At 37.6% G+C, this 20,743-nt stretch overlaps 1 protein-coding gene across 4 annotated transcripts in view; it reads right to left on the bottom strand.

Annotated features, from left to right (window-relative positions):
- KCNQ5 (potassium voltage-gated channel subfamily Q member 5) overlaps positions 1–20,743 on the bottom strand; it is a 539,086-nt gene that overhangs the window by 324,565 nt on the left and 193,778 nt on the right. The window lies entirely within an intron of this gene.

The following is a 20,743-nucleotide window of genomic DNA, read 5'->3' as shown; positions in this document are numbered from 1 at the left end:
CTATGTTTACAAGGAAAGCAAGCAAAAATGTGTATCTTCAAGAAACATAGTAGACCAATATATTTAGAGAGGGAGTATGTTTGATGCAGAAAAATGTTTTTAAACATTCGAGTATTTAAGATTTACTTCTGAGTGCTTCTTCTGAATTCCAGGGCTATTTGTGGATTACTGGAAATGAATCTGCCGTGGAGTGGGGATGGAGAGCATTCAAGACGAGGGAGTGAGGTCGGATGGGATTAATGGTTCATGGCCTCTCCCACTGTTGATGCTATGCTCTCAAAGAGGACCCCTCTCTCTATGATCAGGAAGGGCCAAGGGAAAAGAAGCATAGCCGCACTGTTTTTATTTTAAACTGATGGAGTCCTTCCGTCCTCTCTCCTTGCACCCTTTCAGTGGAATCTGTTTGGTGGGCATTCGGGGTTAGCTCCTGCCTCACCACTGATTTCTCACTCTGTCAAGATGGAGCCTTAGAGTAGCGGCTTACGCCTCCCCTGTAATTTCACAGACCTGCTTGAAACCAGTGCCTCTGGAGGAATTCAGAAGTATCTGCTTCATCTTCTTATGCGTTTTGACAGCACTGCTCCTGGTACATGGCTTTTGGTCCTCCTCCATCTACTTGAATATTTAATGATTGCTTGGAAACACTTAGATTTAATAATTCAAAAGTCAAATTCTGTTGGATGTCTGGCTAGTTAAATTGTCCCTACTCTTCTTTTCCCTTTCAACCGATACACCGGTGGCTGTCTTACAGTGAAGCAAATTTAGATAAATACATTTAACATCATCTATAGCTATCTGAAGGCTAGAATGATGTTTTTTAAGTTGGCTGCTAGCCACTTTCTTTTTGGGTTAGACAGACTTTTGGGGATGAGTAAAAAGTTCTTCAATTTACAAAGCCAGGTCAGAATACCCTTTTCCTTGTTTTTTTTTTTTTTTTTTTAATTGTATTTGACAGAGAGAGAGAGAGAGCAGGCGCACAAGCAGGGGAATGGCAGAGGGAGAAGGAGAAGCAGACTGCTCGCTGTGCGGGGAGCATGATGTGGGACTCCATTCCAGGACCCTGGGATCATGACCTGAGCTGAAGGCAGACGCTTAACCAACTGAGCCACCCAGGCACCCCCAGAATACTCCTTTCTTCATTTCTTCATTCCAAATCCTATAAGAAAACTTCAATTTTAATCTTTTTAACTAAGTACAGTTGTTATTAGTGAATCGGTGTTGACCACTATTAATGTCTTATGATATTAATAGTATAATCTTGTGACTAGTAAACCTTATCTATACTAAAAGGCTACCTGGAGAGAGTTTTCATAAAGATATCACATGAGGAGGCCACTACTGGCCCCTCAAGTGTGCAGCAAAAATTACAGCTCTAGTATCCCTGCCTCCTCTAGGACAAGGGTTAGACGAGTTTCAGATACTTCCTCTGGACCTGAATGGTTTTCACTGGGGGCTGTCTGTCCTAGTTTTTCCAGATAGAAATACAATGCCAGAAATTCAAGCTTTTCCTCAGGTATTCACCACTTGTGTTATATTATTGGTTATACAAACAAGTTAATCCAAATTTCTAAGCTATTTGGTTTTCTCTCCTTACAGAAGGAGCTGACATTCTTTCTGAGGGGTTTGCAAGTCTCCACTGATTTACTCTCCAGTAAAGAGAAATGGGTGCAGAAGATAGAGCCATGCCTCTGTGGTAGAGTTAGACTGCTTTTTCCTTCTTTAAAAATTTCTTTTCATAATGCAAATATTTGTGGTTGGTCACATAGCAAACTGTCATAAGCTAGTACCTTGCTGACATCCAGCATAGGATAGGGATTAAGATGCTGGGGGGTAGAGAGGAAGAGAGGACTGAAGGACGCAGTCTCACTGGGAGAGGAAAGAGAGGTTGGGGGAAGGACATAATAGGGGTTCAGAAAACAAAGTCTCTACTTCTAAGCTTTGCCTAAGACCAATTCCCAACTGCTACTAAAAATACTTTCCTCTTCTACTTTTAGTAAATCATTGTTGACTACCATCACCATCTGTCATCACTGTCCCAATTAAAAGACTCAGGGCGGTGGGAGGTTGGGGGAACCAGGTGGTGGGTATTAGAGAGGGCACCGATTGCATGGAGCACTGGGTGTGGTGCAAAAATAATGAATACTGTTATGCTGAAAATAAATAAAAGAAAAAAAATAAACAATTCATTCTGTTCTTAAAAAAAAAAAAAAGACTCAGGGGGATGGCAAGGAATTTTTCCCAAGGACCTCAATCTTACAACATTCTGGAGGAAAATCAGTATATAATCCTCCCTATTCTCTACTCCAATCCTTATTTTCTAGTAGGGAACATACTGCAAGGCTGAGGTTTTCACACTTGGATTTTTAAAGAATTGGCCTGATTTGGGGTCTTTTGAATAATTCATTTAATCCAAGTGAATAGGATCCCCACTAGAGCTTCCAACTAAGTGGACTATACCTTTCTAACAATGGCTTTATTACTCAAAACAATTTTGGAACTGATTAAAATAAACTGTGACAGATTCCTTTGAATAGTTTGACACTTGGCATATTTTCACCCTTTGAGGGTGGATTTGAGTCTCTTAACAGCCAAGTGTCATTCCGAGCCAACTCTGGTGGGGAATGTGCATAATCATGCAGGATAATCCTATTTGATTAAAAAAAATGGGGAGACTACAAAGCCATTAGGTTGAGTTGTGTACATTTGTTTATTATAAATTGGTTTTAAAGTCAATTCTCAAGGATAGCTCCAGAAATGTTTTGAGAAATGGTGGGACCATTAGCATAATAAGGTGACAGTGTCCCAAGGGGACACTGAAACTATCTACCCATGAAACTGATACGATGGATTTGTTTGAAAACCAGCTTCATTATTTTACCATCATATTCTATTATAGTTGAAGTCTTCCTTTAAGCTGGAGTATCATTCATTTATTCATGTGCTCAAATTAAGAAAGATTTGCCCATCAACATAATGTCATATTAAGAGAAGGACCCTGAGCCATACCACTGGGTTCAAATCCAACTATGACACTTTGTACTGTGTCACCTTGAACGTGGTTACCTAACTTCTCGCTCAGTCTCCTCATCTGAGTAAATGGGTAGAACATTAGTGTCGTTAGGAGATTCAGGGAGTAAATACATGAACTATTTGATGCTCACAGTAAGTTCTTCACGAATGCCAGCTGTTACCAAAGTTTTTTTTGATAGCCCATTTTGTGCCACTCACTGTGCTGCCAAAATTCTTGGTTTGAGATTAAAATGAAAGATCATAATAACTAATAATGTAAATAAATTCAAATAAAAATAATAATTAAATAATGTCACTTTCATATGATTATTTATTTAAAATTGCAAGGATTAATATCTTCTAAAAATATTCACAGAAGACTTATCCAGGTAATTGCACGTGACCAAAACATGACCTGTTATGACAATAGTAGATAGATGACAGTTATTTTAAATTCATATATGCTAATGGCCCTGAAAAATCCTCATTAAAAGCAGCTGAAATTTTAATCTGAAAGCTCTTAGCATTTAAACTATAAAAAGCATATTATCTTCATATGACAATATTTGAAATATGAGCTAGATAGAAATATTCTGCATAAACTCCATACCTATTCTTTTGTAAATGCTGCACATTTACAAAGATTAAATCATTTTTGGATCAAATTATAAGTGAGATGAGGTTCTAATAAGACCTCTTCTGGTGATTCTGATGGGTGAACTTGCACAGCCAGAATACAGAGCTGGCCCCTGGGCATGTGATGCTCTGCTTCAGACCTCAGTGAGACAAGACTTCAGAAGCTTTTTTTTTCTCATCACAAAAGGCTGGTGTTTACAGTCATTTTTTTCACTTGCATGTGCTTACATATTTACTGTATGTATTCTCTGCATATAAACAATGCACCTGAATTTCTCATGAGGTGGGCAGTGTTAGAAGTAGGACAATGTTGAAGAATAAGAAAGCCTTTCTATAAGGTTTTCCAAACAATAGTTTTAGTTTCAGATTGACCCCACCAAAGGTATGATTTCCTAGTTATTTTGGCAGTTGCAATTATAGTTTCTTGGGCTTACATGCTTAATTAGGATCCTTTGGAAAGTTTCATGTCAAGCTAAAAATATTTCTAATGTACACTCTCTGCTTACTCAAAGCTGTGTGGAGCTGTAATTTACAAGGGAAACTTGTTTCCTTAATTGTTGTGTCAGTCAGCAAAAGCAAAGGGAACAGGCACAGAATAATCTGTTTATATTTAGCTGTGCCAGTGGCCATGAAATGTCACAACCTTCATGTAATTCAGGGAAAGGTTAGGGATGTTATTGCTATGGAACTGATTGCTTTACAATGTGTTTTATTATTTTTTTTAAAATTGTGTACTTTGCAGCATTTTTATGTAAGACTTAACGTCTATCGTTATAATTTTGCTTTATACAATAAGGTGAAGGCTTGAGTAAGGTTTATTAGGTTGATTCCTGTATTTCTGTACAACAGCTAGTTGTTACAAGAAATTAGATTAATAGAAAATATAGACCTACATGTATAGTTTGAATTATAGGGGTTTACCTTAGCTGAATTCTATTATTTTTACACTGTCTTCAATTTTTGAAGAGTATGTTTCATTATTGAATAGATTTAGAAATGAATAAAGTGAAGAGAAGCCCACATTTTCAGGATGACTCATCTATTTACCGAGTGTGATAAGAGAAAAGGGTAAAAACAGAGAAAAATGAGCAAACAAGAAGGAACAATGCCTTGCATCTCTACATCACTCTTTGGCTTTCAAAGCATTTTCCCATCTATGATTGCAATCTTTCCAGAGAGAGCTTACAAGGTGTGTTCTTTTTAGCTCTTTCCCTGCATCATGTACTGGTTACAAGTTCAGGCTTCAGAGTTAGACAGATTGTGGATTATGATCCCCTTTCTGCTATTTCCATCAGTGTGACCCTGGATAAACTACGTAATGTCTTTGAGTGTCAGATTCCTCCTCTGAAAAATGGGGATTACAGTAACTGCTTTAGAGACTATCCACACATGGTTGTATGCACATGGTACTCACTCAGCGAATCATAGTCATTAATTCTTGTGATCAATGCTACTGCTCTCTAGCCCTACCGGCAGAGTAAATACTTTCCAGTTATTGCTTAAAGACAGAGCCAAAATGGAATGGACATTGGAGGTTTGACAATGGACTTAATAGAAGAGAAAGGTGTTTCATCTCTTTCTGGAAATCATTTTAACAAATGATGTCAATATATTGGCATGCTTATTTCCACATCCCATTATCTTCCAAAAGTTATTTCTTAGAGTTGCCCTCCACCATCAGAAAACTTTTTGGCCTGACCCCTAATGCTTTATGATGTGTGGGAATCTCTAGTTAATGGGATCTTATAAGTTCTTATTTATTCTGTTCTTCGGCTAGTTTTGATTGAAATTATTTTTTTTTTGTATTTTATGTGTAAAAATCAAAAGTCAATAGAACATAGCAATTAGGGAGTTTTTGAGATCCAAAACCAACCTTCAAAAATTATTTCACTTGGTCATTTTTTGGTACATTCGTTTGATACTATATTCAACTTGAATATCAATATTACTTAAATATTTCATAATAATTGTAGTAATTCATAGAGTTAATTTGTTATTGTAGACGTATGAGTTCTACATATTTCAAAAAAATAAATACTGGGATTTAATGTTTAATAAACATTATGTATCTAAATGAAAGAAGGAGCATATGGTTCCTAAGGAATAATCAGGTGTAATATTGGCAGAGAAAGAGTTAGGGATTTATAGTGAATAAAAACAGCATGTCAGAAATATGGCATTGTAATCTTTAACAATGACAGTTCTGTGAGGAAAAAAAATAAGAAAGAATGTAGAAATCTAGAAGTATTTCTTTCAGCATCCTAACCATTCTGTAACCATTTCTTTTAGGTATGATACAAAATACATAGAAAACATAATTCATGAAAAATGAAAGTGATATAATTTGTGAGCTATGTTAATATAAGGTCTGGATGACAGAATATGGATGGGGGCATGTTCATAACCTTGTAGAAAAGAAAGCTGAAAGAATTGAGAAATTCAATTCAAGAAGTTCTTTTCAAGCTAGAAAGGAGTTTTTACTCAACTTAAGTAATTAGTATTGGGCTGGTCTTCATCATCAGAAGTTTACAACCAAGACAGTGTTTTTACAAAACGAATGGGAATTATGAGTTTTGGGGTTTTTTTGTTTGTTTGTTTGTTTGTTTTGTTTTTTAAAGCAACCAGTGAACAACACCCAGTGTGACCAGAAGAGGGGAATATGAAGAGATGTGGAATCTAACTTGCAAGCTGTAGCAGTGAAAGAGGTGGCGGCTAGATTTAAGTGAGATTTTCTTGACAATCTTATATTAAGTATTGCAATAGATTACTCGGAAAGTGATGGAAAAATGATCTCTAGTTATTTGAGAGTGGGATTGAATCTCAGCAGGCTGGTGGCTTTAGGTGAACTCTTCAGTCAAGGTGAGGACAAGGGACAAAAGTAAAACATGGCCTTAGATTTTATGTAAAACAGCCACCCATAGGTTTACTGATGAATGTATCAAAGTAGCTGTGGGCTTGCAATACAATATGCGTAATATGCATGCAGCTATCCCGGCTGCTGCATACACACAGAGGGTTGTAAACTGCCTAACCCTCAAGGGAGCCATTTAGATCACAGACTTCATAAATTCATATGTATTGCAATGTGGTTTTGGCAAATGATAGTAAAATGTTTTCTTCTATAAAATCAATAGAGGAGTTTCCATTTCTGGGATGGAAAACAAGCTCCTAACCGAACCTCTTGCAAATTACTACAAATTTCAGTTAAAATACAAGAGAACTCTGGTGAATGAGCAAAAATAGGAAAACTTTGATCGGGAGTAAAAGTGTGCAGGCAGCAACTAGCAGAAGCTGAGTTTTGGATTTTTGCAGTTTTATCCTGAGTTCAGCTGAGGGAACCAACAGAAGGAGCCACCAGGAATTGAGGGGGAAATTTCAGAAAGGAGAGGGTCTAGGAAGGGAAATCCAAGGCTTGTGTATAAATTCTACCCAAGTACCTCACCAATCCTTGGCGCATGCTCATGCGCAGGACACATTCAAAGCAATCTGAACGGTGATCTAAGCTGCCCGCTACCGCAGGTGAGCGGGTTCACAGCTGGAGTCTAACCAAGACAACCGGCTTGCTGAAACAAACACATCGGTGTCCTTTAGAGTAATACAATAGAATCTACAGTCCCTACAATGTCCAGGATAGAATTCCAAACTGTTTGACAGAAAGTAAGGAAAACACGACCCATTTTCAAGGGAAAAATAACCACCAGATGGCAACCCCAAGATGACCCAAATGTTGGTATTATAAGACAAGGATTTTAAAGCAGCTGTTGTATAATAAGCTCAAGTTGACAAAACAAAATATGCTTGTAAATAAGAAAATGATACAGTACCTCAATAAAGAAAATTTAAAAATAAAACAGTACATTACAACAATTTCTAAACCAATGGAAAAAAGTATCTGGAGAAAGGGTATCTTTTCCTGATTTGCACAAAGGCACTATATGAACCATCAGCCAAATACATTATCCTGGAAAATACCTAAAGCCTTGCACTTGAAAGGTCATAAAATAGTTAAAATTAACCCATTAAAAATTACTTTTACATACTTGGAATCAGTCCATATAAAAAGTGAGCTAAAACATAATTTAGCAATGCTATATGGGAAGTAAAATATGCAAATTTCCACTAAGTTCCATATTCTAACAGACTTCCCAGGAAATACAATATATAACAGTATTTATAAAGGGAATACCAACCATATATATATAAAGTGGTACAAAGTTAAGTTCACACAAATTTTTGGTCTGTAATTTTTCCTTTTTTCTTTCTTTTCTTTCTTTCTTCCTTCCCTTTTTTCTTTCTTTCTTATAATTATTTTTTTTTTTTAAATGCTGGTGTTTCTTTTAGGTATGATACAAAATACATAGAAAACATAATTCATGAAAAATGAAAGTGATATAATTTGTGAGCTATGTTAATATAAGTTAAGTTATGGTTTGTATATATTAATCAGAACAAAGATGATAGAGAATATTTGTGAATGATTACTGAATTTCGTTTACTGATTTCCTTTTACAAAGTAGTATTTTATTTATTTCTTCAAGAAATACAGAGGTCTATTTTGTAGACTACTCTGATGAACATTTTCTAGGATACAACATAAGAAGCATAAAAAGCAAAGGAATTAATTAGTGTTGTGCTGAGCAAGAGAGTTACTGAAGTATTGGGTAATGACACCTTATTAGGACAGTTGTTTGAAGAAACTATGTAAGTGCTATCAAAAAAGTCAGTGTCCATGAGATGTATTACCAGGTTTCTCTTTATGCAATCATTCCCATGTGTCCTTTCTCCAATGAGGTTGAGAGTTCTGCAATATTCATAACTATGTTACATTCCTGTGACATTCTGCATAGCATTTAGCACAGGTGTTAAATTTAGAAGCTCAGAATTAGGAGATACTGATTTAGGATAAGATCTGGGCAAGTAACTTGAACTCTTCAAACAATCATTTTCTCTTTTTTCAAATGGGAATAATAACAGCTACCCCATAAAGTTATTGCATGTTTTGTATAAGATGGAACAAGTAAAGTACATATATGTATTGGTAACTTGAACACAGGAAGTACTAAAAAAGTACTTACTGTGCTTATATTATTATCACACTTGGTAAAAAAAAAAATGATTGAATGAATGAACAAATGAATGGGTAATGACATAACTTTATTAATTTGAAATTTTTACCTCATATAACTCTCATATAAGTTTTTACCTCATATAACTCAAAGAGGTGATAAATGGCTCATTAAAGGTCCATATAAAAGTGAACTAAAACACTGTTTGGCAAACTTAGGTAAGAACAGAAATATACAAATTTTCCACTCAGTTCCAAATTCTAACAGACTTTCAGAAAATACAATATATAACAACATTTATCAAGAGAATACTGGCATGAATCCCATGTCCAGATGAATTCTACAATTATTAATCACACATTGTCCAAAGACAAAGGGTAGAATGAAGAATGGAAATACAAAGATTAGAAAGATATGGCCCTGTTTTCAAAAACCCACAACTTTTGTTCAGAAATGGAAACAACAGATTGTCTGGTATGGACACTGCAGGTAGCTGGAGATTATAAAATAAGTCATCATGCTCATATAAAAATGGGTATGTATAAACTACAAGATTGGCAGATCTCCTCTAGCTTTCCTCTAACAAATACAATCTAAATTTCAGATACTGATCTGAGGGTCACATAGTCATTAGTTTATGCCTAGAAGCACAATTTTTGACTTTTTTATTTGTAATCTAATAAATATTCCTGTTCTTAAAATTCAGGACTGTGTTGTTAGTAACCTACAGCCTGACTGGACAGTCTAATGAGACTCATCATTCTTCTCACTCTGTGATGAGACATACTCACCAAAATCTCAACTCACCCCAAATTATGTTAATAGTGGGGAAACCAATGTAGGCAAAAACAACTATGAAAATAACAAATAAACAAAAACAAGAACACCACCACCAATACAGTTCGTGGTGTGCTGGCATATATCTAACAACTCTCTCTCAAATAAAACAAAACCCTGATTTGTAGCATTTGCCAATTACTGTCGCATAAATTCTCCATCCATGGCTGATCTCAAGCTACCAATGTGAATCCGCTAAAGACTCTGGAAGACAAGTGCAGTCCTACACGGTTTAATAGTCCTCCCACCTTAAAGACCTTGATCTAGGTCTATGATGTAAATAACCTCAAGCATTAAAATAGAAAGGTATAGTAAAGAATTAGGAAGTGATGAACTTTGAATATTTACCACCTTTGTTTTTGATCTACTTTAAAGTTTTTATAATTTAAATTTTCATAATGGCCACGTTTAACAACCAGCTTGTAAAATTCCTAAAAATTTCAACAGTTGGCTGTTGTGAGCCAGCATGAGCAGGCTCCAGCACATTAAGCATAGTCTAATGTAGTCTAAAGGCTAAATGGGATGGCACATCGCTTCTCCGCTTTTTGGCTAAGATCAAGTGTAAAGGGGATGGCACGTGGACTTGAAACTGAATGCAGCCACTACATTATTACTGGTCAAATGATCTACTTTCTCGATACCTCAGTGTTGTCCTCTGTATAATTAGAGTCCCTTAACTCACAAAGTTGTTGCAAAGATAAAAATGAAAAAAAAAAATCTGTATGAGGCTTAACACAGTGTCTGAAACATAATAATAATTTACTCAATGTATTAATATAAATTGTTACCACCACAATACATTGTTGATAAAATTACTCTCTGTTCCTGCTAGGGAAAAAAAAAATGAGTGAAATTTTATTGATGAAAAAATACATTTGTTTTGGGATCTACAAAGAGAAAGTCAATTTTGCTACCTATACAGCAGATGATACTCTACTACCAGGAACTAAAAGGGGGGGGGGGAATGGTCTCAACCAATATGATCGAAGGAATGTTTTATTAGCTGGACTGTAGCAGAAAGCTATTCCATACATTCCGGATGACATCTGCAGTAAGAGGTCTCATCTCAGGTATTAAGTGTGATTAACTGAGCATCAGACTGAAGCTGAATGCTCAGAAGGATTCTGAGGCTGCTTCTAGGCTTGGCAGGAAAGAGCACTTTAATATGGAAGCAACAGTCACTCTGGTTAATAATGGGGAGGAGACACCATGATACACATCTAACATCCTTGATCTAGGTCTATGCCTACAATGTTTGTAGGTAATTTATGTTGTAGCTTGCTTACACAGAAAGGAAAAAAAAATACAACTCAATATGTTCCTGAGTTTGGGGTGCATTGCACATTTGAAATGGAGGTGGACTAAAATATTGTGATGACCGTATAAAAATTTACATAATTTATGGTCAGAGTTAAAACAAGAAAATAAAAATGGCTCAGTTCAGCAGTTTTTTTGGGGTGGGGGGAGAGAAGGGACAGCTGGAAAATAATACAAAGCAAATGGGACTTGGAATCAAAAGAAAAATCAACATCCCTGGCTATTTTTCCATATCCCATTTGAGAACCATACGACAAAAACAGTGGGGCTAGAACATTACTTGGGATAGGTGCTAATGGAGTTACACAGGCATTTTAAGAAAAGATTATAGGCCTTGCTTCAGCTTTCCACTCTGTACAACAATCCCACTTCCACATAAAAGAAGCAAGGTCAGCAGGGTCTTGCAGCAGAAGGCCAATTCTAAAGTTTCCTTAAGTGAATAGGGTTGAATTTAATTGTCTTGGCCTTTTTATCAAGGGGTAACTATGGGATGATTTTGTGTAAGATCCTTGACAGGTATTATCCTATCTGGAATCAGGTTTCTTAAATTACAAAAATCAATTCCTATATTCTTCAAGCCTCTTCTAGGGTATTCTCCTCAGAGTCTTTACTCATAAAAACAAAATCTTTATCCTGTGTAGGTACATACTTAGGTGTCAGATGAATACCATAATATTCAATACCAAATCTCTTTTAAGAATTGAAATAGGTGTTACTTCTTTTGAGCAGTGTAATTCTTAGTAAATTATCCTAATTTAAGGGTAGTTACTTTGCAGTGGGCTCAATACTTTTTTTCTAGATTCAAGCTCCATTTAATGAAATACTTTTTTTCTTTCTTTTTTAAAGCTTGAAAGTATAGAGAATATACAGCAAAGCATAGAGAATAATGCAACAAACATCCATGTATCTAACCCTTAAATCTACAAATGTTCATATTTTGTCATTTTGTTTCTATACTCACTTGGTTTTATGTAAGAACTACAAAACTTTTTGCCAAGTCAAGGTGCCTCTTTTCTTCCCAGCTTATTCCTTTTTTTCCCTCACCAGATATAAAGACTATAGCAATTAGGTATATATCTTTTTTTTTTTTTTAAAGATTTTATTTATTTGACGGAGAGAAAGCACAAGTAGGCAGAGAGGCAGGCAGAGGGAGAGGGAGAAGCTGGCTCCCCACTGAGCAGGGAGCCCAGTGGGTACTCAATCCCAGGATCCTGGGATCATGACCTGAGCTGAAGGCAGCCACTTAACTGACTGAGCTGCCCAGGCGCCCCTAGGTGTGTCTTTCCAATCTACATTTTTATACCTTTCCTATATCCAATAACCCATAATCCATTTACAGGTTTCCCCAGCTATCCAAAAGTAGGGCTGTCCTATGAAATTTTTCACAGGCCAAAGTGGTATAAAGTGAAGAAGTAATTATATGAAAAAATTATACGAAAAATTTTTGAGCATTCCCAGTCCCCTAAAATACACTCTCTTAGGCTTTTCTGTTACCTTAGGACACAGCTTGCTGATGGACGCACAAAATAAATGGAGATAAAGCACAGATGCTCACAGACAGTTCAAAAAGCTATGGCGACTCGATGCTGAGCCGCCAAGTATAGCTTCCTTCCTAGGGAAGGAGCTTGGCGGTACCACTCCATGCTCTGGGAGGTGCTGCCTCTATAAAGGCTTGGGCAGAACAAACACTGAATGCTTTGTGTGCTTTTCATCTTTTTTGCAAAACTGAAAATCATCTTTAGATTTCTTTTGGTTAGCAAAAATAGGTACTAAGGTAGATTCATAAACGTGAAGCGGCCTAATGTGAACTCTGGAAAAGCAAGGGTTACCTTCAAAATAAATAGCATTATTTAACGTTTCTTATTGAATTTACACAAGTAATATAACTTTACATACTACTCTGTAATTTGCTTCTTTCATTCATTCAATTTTATGTTTTTGAGATCTGTGGATGTTGACAAACATGGATGTAGATCATTCTTTGTCACTGCTATATAGTTAGTCCATCATATAAATAACCCACACTTTATTTTATGTTTTCCTATGGATGGATGAACATTAAGGTCTTTCTAAAAGCAATCCTTAAAAAAAATGTAATTTGTTACCTTTAAAAATTTTGTTTTCCAATTTCTAATTTAAAACTTCATTCTGATGCAGACCATGCAGAAAGCAACCAAGGGAAAACCAAACAAAATTTCTGCTAGTCCATAATCTAGAGGTTAAATGAATACTAATACTCTATTAATATTTTCCATACAGGGCTCTCCAAAAATACATACACATTTACAAAAATGACATCCCAGTAAACAGGCTACTTGACAAGGAGTTCATGAATACTTTGACCCTTTCACATTTACTTTTTATTCTAGTTTTATCACAATGAATTAAGCAGGCATCTACTGAGGAAATCTTAGTTCTGAGTGCAGAAACGCTAGGAACCTGGGCACGACACATTGGCTGGCAGGCACGAGGGCTCAAGGGCAGGCTAAGGCTGCTCAAGGACAGGAGCACATTCTTTACTTACCATGTGCATCTGTGAACACCCTGGACAAGCATGACCAAGTGTGAACTTGTTCCTGGTGTCCCTCCCAGTAGTTTTACCATATATGCATTTAAGTTGGAATTATGTGAAAAAGATGAGTGTGGGCTTGCTTTTGTGTAAACAATTTGGTCCAAAGCTGGTATTCTCAGACTGAGTAGTTAATTTTTTTTTTTTTTAAATGGGGAATCATGGCAAAGAGTTGGAGAGCCTTGTAGACAAGCTTATTTGCTTCTGAAAGGATTTCTATTTTTTAAATTCTTGTAGGAGATGAAAGTATTTGGGAGACAATGTTTGTCTGACTGAACAAGATGTTGAAGGCAAATACAGAGCAGGGTTTCTTAACCTCTGTGCTACTGACATTTTGGACCAGGTAACTCTTGGTCGTGGGGCTGTCCTGTGCATTGTGGAATGCTGACCGGCTTCCCCTACCCCTACCCTTGGGATGACAAGGCATCACACGTTCCCCAGCCTGCACTTTTAACAAAATCCACCCCCAGCTGAGAACTGCTAGTATAGCGTCACCTCAAATAGGGAGAACAATAAAAGCTAGGTCTGGTCGTTAAAATTCCCTTTGCTCTCATTCTTTTACATATCCCATCCATTGCCAATCTCCTCAGTTCTAATTTCTATGGGAGTGACTCCCAAATACACACCTTCAGTGCACTCTCTCTCGAATCCTGACCCTATCTTCTCTGCTGTCTGCTCGACCTATTATCCCTGTAGGAAACTGAGAATGCCCTCCTCTTGATTCTCCAATTCCATTAAAGGCCTGACTGGGATCCACACCGGGTTACCTTAGACTTCTCCCTTTCTGTTACCCCACATTCCTCCCTCACAAACACGTAGGCTTTGCCTGCCCTGAAAGTCTCCCTTAAATCAGGCCCACATCATCTCACAATAGCCCCTCTCCAATCTTCTCTGCACACCAGTTTAACCCTACTAAAGGAGCTCTCTGATCATGTCACATTCTCAGACACATAATTTTTTTAAAAAGATTTTATGTATTTGAGAGAAAGAGAGCGAGCATGAGAGGAGAGAGGTCAGTGGGAGAAGCAGACTTCCTGCCAAGCAGGGAGCCAGATGGGGGACTCGATCCCAGAACTCCAGGATCATGACCTGAGCCGAAGGCAGTCGCTTAACCAACTGAGCCACCCAGGCGCCCCCTCAGAGACATTCTTAATGGCTCTCCTTGTCAATCAATCTGCAAATCTGAAGTCCCACAGCCAACCCTTGGGATTATCCATAATCTGTCCATCACAGATCATTCTAGTATTACTCTCCCCACACTGTCTGTAATCCTGGTTCATGTAAACTTGAAAACCTGCCTTGTTTCAAACATCTACTTGTTCTCTCCTTTATTTATCATGTCTTCCCTTACTCTAGAACTCTGTCTTCTCCTCCACTTACTGGGCTTTTATTTATATTTAACAACTTCCTTGCTAGCTCAGATCCTTTGGGCTCAAGCATTCTTCCTCCTGGAACCCTTATAGTGTCTGCAGAAGTGTCTAAACTATTCACTTGGGAAATTCACACTGTAGAATTTTGAGTATGTATCTCATTAAAGCCTCCCCACAGTTTCTAGCACTGTTCCTTACCCACAGAATGTATTCAGTAAGTATGTGTCAAAGGAATGAATGGAGGAGGTGAGGGAGAGAGAGAGAGAACTTTAATACTCTTGTAAAGTCACTGGCAAGCAGATCCAAGAGGGTCCTTTTATGTGATGTGTGCTATGAAAATGCTTTGGGTCTTAGTATCTCATCTATCTAACTGCTGCAGGAAATCCTACTTTAAAAAATATATTCCTTTGTTGTCCTGGGTTTTCAGATTTTTAAGAATGTACTAAAATGAGCAGTACCTAGTTGATAAGAGCCCGCATTAGTCTGTCCTGTGGCAGAATGTGACACCTGTTGGGTCCCGGGGAGGGGAGTATGTGAGAACATCCCTGGAGAGCCAGGGTACATTGGGCAAGAAATGAACAGGCAACAGGCAAACTCAGGCAACACCAATCAATTGAAGTGATTTACCATGAATATATCATACAAATATATACACAGACACACATACATATATGTGTATGGGGGTATATGTTTATTTTGTGGGTTGTATTCAAAACAGAAGAACTTTTAAAAAAATTTTAAGATCACAGCAGGAACACTTAGGAGATAATATCAAACATAACTATGTATATTTAAGCAGACAGACATCCAAGACTGCTGAAATGCAGCCTTTTTTTTTTTTCCCAATTAGAAGCACAACATACCTCTTTTTAGTCATTATTTCCTGTAACGTTCTTCTAGCTTTTGAAATGAAAAGATTGATAGAGAGACACTTTCGCTATTTCTAATCCACAAAAAAAATGACTATTGTTTCTAAATTTAGCTCGTTATAATTATCTGTTTTTTCCCAAGGCATTATTAACAAGGCTAATCAGATCTACTGATACTACTACATAAACAAGGTCTACTGACTAATCTCAGAAGAGGAATGACTGGTTGACTGAATTATTCCTAATGTCATATATGAGTATATGTATCTTTTGATGATTAGAGCAGATTAAACTAGTGTCTTTACCTTGCAAGCTTGTAGTTTTGCATTTATACCCTGAACTAGTACATGTACATTACAGTCTCCAGAGGTGAAGCTCTTTGCCATGTATCTATGGAAGGGAAGTGGTGGGGAAAAGTCACCAGAATCAAAGTGACTATCAACCAGGGAAGGACATTTGCCTGCTGGCACCATACCCAAGGTTGACTCCATGAAGGCAGATGTAATTGGACCCCAAATATCCCTCCTTTATTCATTGACTTTTGTCCAACTGAGGCTTCCTTTCTACAATTAAGAATAAAGCATTCCATAACATTGACTTCAATATATAACGACAGGTTTATTTATCATTCATTCATTCACTCATTTCATAAATGCGGTGCTTCTTATATGCCAATGTGGGTAGACAAACAGCAGTGATTCTAACAATTACTTCTGGGTTGCTTTGGAATGAGGCACCTGGACTGAGGGACTCACCTCCCCTAAGCAGGAGGACCTGTTCCCAAACTCTGCTTATCATGGGCCCTCAAGGTTTCACATGTGAGACACGGGGAGGGCCCATAAACTTCTGTAAAGGGCTGAGTCCTAAGGTCAGATTGTTTGTTGCTCCAATTTAAGCTGTATTTGTCTTGTTTATAGAACTGTTCTCAACCTTGCTTACAGGACCGACACCCATTTGAACACCATTTCTATTGCTTAATAGGCAGGGAGCTATTGGTCCCTGAAAAGGAGAAAAGTCCCCCAGTGGAACAACACCTGAGCATCCTGGCCTTTGGGTTCCAGTCTGTACCAGGGACTCATGTTGCTGTTTGCCTACGCCCTCTGCCAGCACTCTCCGATTTGCTGGGGGGACAGGTACAGAACAGACCGAAGTCCCTACCTTCAAGAATCTTACATTCCAGGGAGGAGCCAAACAACAAGTACACTGAGTAAAGAAGTGAAATATGTAGTATGTCCAGAGGTGCTGAGTGTGATAAGAAAAACATGACACCTGCCACGTCCCACTGCTCGGAACAGAGAGCAGTGGGACTGTGGCAGGTGTCATATTGTTTGCAGAGATTTGGAGGGGCGATAAGGAAAAAGACAGCCTAATGGCATGGAACACTCTAGAGTGGGGGTGAGCATTATACTAGGGGAATAGGGAAAAAAGGTGTCAGGGAACACGACAGGCATACCAGGCCAACATGTGTCTTTGCTTTCTGTTTCTCCCCGGGCTGCTCTTACAGCGAAGTTCGCCAGGCAGTTCTACATGACAACATTGCCCACAGCTCCTCAAAGATGCTGAGGCTTGAAGAGGTCTCTTCCTGTGTCAAAATGGGAATATCACTGTCTCTCTTGCCCACCTCTCAGGGTTGTTGTGAGGATCCAAGGAGATGACGGCTATAAAGGTGCTTTGAAAACAGTGCAAGCTCTCCAGACTAGCAAGGCATTACTATCGCAGGTTAGTCTTTGAAACAGTGGGGTGACTGTTCCTGTATCCAAATGTTATTAATTGTAGCATAAAGATAAGAGAGAGAATGGGGGGATATTAAGAGAGAGGGAGAGAGAAGAAAAGATTTAATATGAGCTTGGCTTGTAAACATAAATATCAAGCTGTGAGTGGATGATTTTATCCAGGTGAGGCGACACCCTTCCTTTCTTACCTGCAAGTCACTGCTGTGGGCTGGCACAGCTTTGTGCCTGCTTCTGCCACACCACAGAAGGTGCTCTCTTTACTGTTAGACTGCGAAGCACAAGACCAGTTCTGGGATAAAAAATATTGGCTTTACTCTAATAAGTAAGTGTGTACATTGAAATGAGGGCTAATTTTGCAGTGTCTTACATTATTCAGGCAAAAGAAAATAATAATTACCAAGTGGAAAAGGAAGACCAAAGATGAGAGAAATATGTCTTTTATGAAAACATGACAAATGCCAAAATAAATGAATATCTTGATACAATAAATGAAATTAACAATGTCTTAATTCAGTTATCATGTTTGTTCTCTTTTAAAAAACTCAAATTTTTTCTTTTTCATTATTTCACAGACCCTACGCCCCTAAATGCACAGGTGATCAAGAACGGAAGACCATTTGCACACTATTTCTATTGTTCTAAAATAGTAGGTAGGGAGCTTGTAGTTAGTTTATGATTCATAATCTTCAAATATTAGTAATTATTCAAAAAGGAAATGAATTTTATGAAACATGGGAGCCTAACCTTCCATGTTTAATTTTTTTCTCACTGGAATTCAGTGATCCTATTTTAAACACAAATTAGAAGAAATATTCAAAAGGGTACCTATTGATAGAAATGATTGGGGAAAATGAAAATGAGTCTAATAAAAACACATGAAAGTATTCTACATATTGTGTACTATGAAGGAAAAGTAATCAAAGATAAAAGTTGTGGGTGACTTTCTCCCCCCTCACGATTTTGGATCTCTTCTAATTTGGTTAAAGCATTTTTTCCTGGGGTTGTTGCCACCCTTTTAGTATTTTACTAGCCCCTTCATATACTCTTATCTGGACAAAATGACAAGACGGAAAAATTCAACACAAAAAAAAGAACAAGAGGCAGTACCGAAGGCTAGGGACCTAATCAATACAGACATTGGTAATATGTCAGATCTAGAGTTCAGAATGACAATTCTCAAGGTTCTAGCCGGGCTCGAAAAAGGCATGGAAGATATTAGAGAAACCCTCTCGAGAGATATAAAAGCCCTTTCTGGAGAAATAAAAGAACTAAAATCTAACCAAGTTGAAATCAAAAAAGCTATTACAGGTGCAATCAAAAATGGAGGCTCTCACTGCTAGGATAAATGAGGCCGAAGAAAGAATTAGTGATATAGAAGACCAAATGACAGAGAATAAAGAAGCTGAGCAAAAGAGGGACAAACAGCTACTGGACCACGAGGGGAGAATTCGAGAGATAAGTGACACCATAAGACGAAACAACATTAGAATAATTGGGATTCCAGAAGAAGAAGAAAGAGAGAGGGGAGCAGAAGGTATACTGGAGAGAATTATTGGGGAGAATTTCCCGAATATGGCAAAGGGAACGAGCATCAAAATTCAGGAGGTTCAGAGAATGCCCCTCAAAATAAATAAGAATAGGCCCACACCCCGTCACCTAATAGTAAAATTTACAAGTCTCAGTGACAAAGAGAAAATCCTGAAAGCAGCCCGGGAAAAGAAGTCTGTAACATACAATGGTAAAAATATTAGATTGGCAGCTGACTTATCCACAGAGACCTGGCAGGCCAGAAAGAGCTGGCATGATATTTTCAGAGCACTAAACGAGAAAAACATGCAGCCAAGAATACTATATCCAGCTAGGCTATCATTGAAAATAGAAGGAGAGATTAAAAGCTTCCAGGACAAACAAAAACTGAAAGAATTTGCAAATACCAAACCAGTTCTACAGGAAATATTGAAAGGGGTCCTCTAAGCAAAGAGAGAGCCTACAAGTGGTAGATCAGAAAGGAACAGAGACCATATACAGTAACAGTCACCTTACAGGCAATACAATGGCACTAAATTCATATCTCTCAATAGTTACCCTGAATGTTAATGGGCTAAATGCCCCTGTCAAAAGACACAGGGTATCAGAATGGATAAAAAAACAAAACCCATCTATATGTTGCCTCCAAGAAACTCATTTTAAGCCCGAAGACACCTCCAGATTTAAAGTGAGGGGGTGGAAAAGAATTTACCATGCTAATGGACATCAGAAGAAAGCAGGAGTGGCAATCCTTATATCTGATCAATTAGATTTTAAGCCAAAGACTATAATAAGAGATGAGGAAGGACACTATATCATACTCAAAGGGTCTGTCCAACAAGAAGATTTAACAATTTTAAATATCTATGCCCCCAATGTGGGAGCAGCCAACTATATAAACCAATTAATAACAAAATCAAAGAAACACATCAACAATAATACAATAATAGTAGGGGACTTCAACACTCCCCTCACTGAAATGGACAGATCATCCAAGCAAAAGATCAGCAAGGAAATAAAGGCCTTAAACGACACACTGGACCAGATGGACATCACAGATATATTCAGAATATTTCATCCCAAAGCAACAGAATACACATTCTTCTCTAGTGCACATGGAACATTCTCCAGAATAGATCACATCCTCGGTCCTAAATCAGGACTCAACCGGTATCAAAAGATTGGGATCATTCCCTGCATATTTTCAGACCACAATGCTCTAAAGCTAGAACTCAACCACAAAAGGAAGTTTGGAAAGAACCCAAATACATGGAGACTGAACAGCATCCTTCTAAAGAATGAATGGGTCAACCAGGAAATTAAAGAAGAATTGAAAAAAATCATGGAAACAAATGATAATGAAAATACAACGGTTCAAAATCTGTGGGACACAACAAAGGCAGTCCTGAGAGGAAAATATATAGCGGTTCAAGCCTTTCTTAAGAAACAAGAAAGGTCTCAGGTACACAACCTAACCCTACACCTAAAGGAGCTGGAGAAAGAACAAGAAAGAAACCCTAAGCCCAACAGGAGGAGAGAAATCATAAAGATCAGAGCAGAAATCAATGAAATAGAAACCAAAAAAACAATAGAACAAATCAACGAAACTAGGAACTGGTTCTTTGAAAGAATTAATAAAATTGATAAACCCCTGGCCCGACTTATCAAAAAGAAAAGAGAAAGGACCCAAATAAATAAAATCATGAATGAAAGAGGAGAGATCACAACTAACACCAAAGAAATACAAACTATTATAAGAACATACTATGAGCAACTCTACGCCAATAAATTTGACAATCTGGAAGAAATG

This window comes from Mustela erminea, chromosome 4 (assembly GCF_009829155.1).
Source record: "Mustela erminea isolate mMusErm1 chromosome 4, mMusErm1.Pri, whole genome shotgun sequence".
Taxonomy (NCBI): domain Eukaryota; kingdom Metazoa; phylum Chordata; class Mammalia; order Carnivora; family Mustelidae; genus Mustela; species Mustela erminea.
The sequence above is the reverse complement of the archived record's forward strand: the minus strand, read 5'-3'. Positions and strand labels throughout refer to the sequence as shown.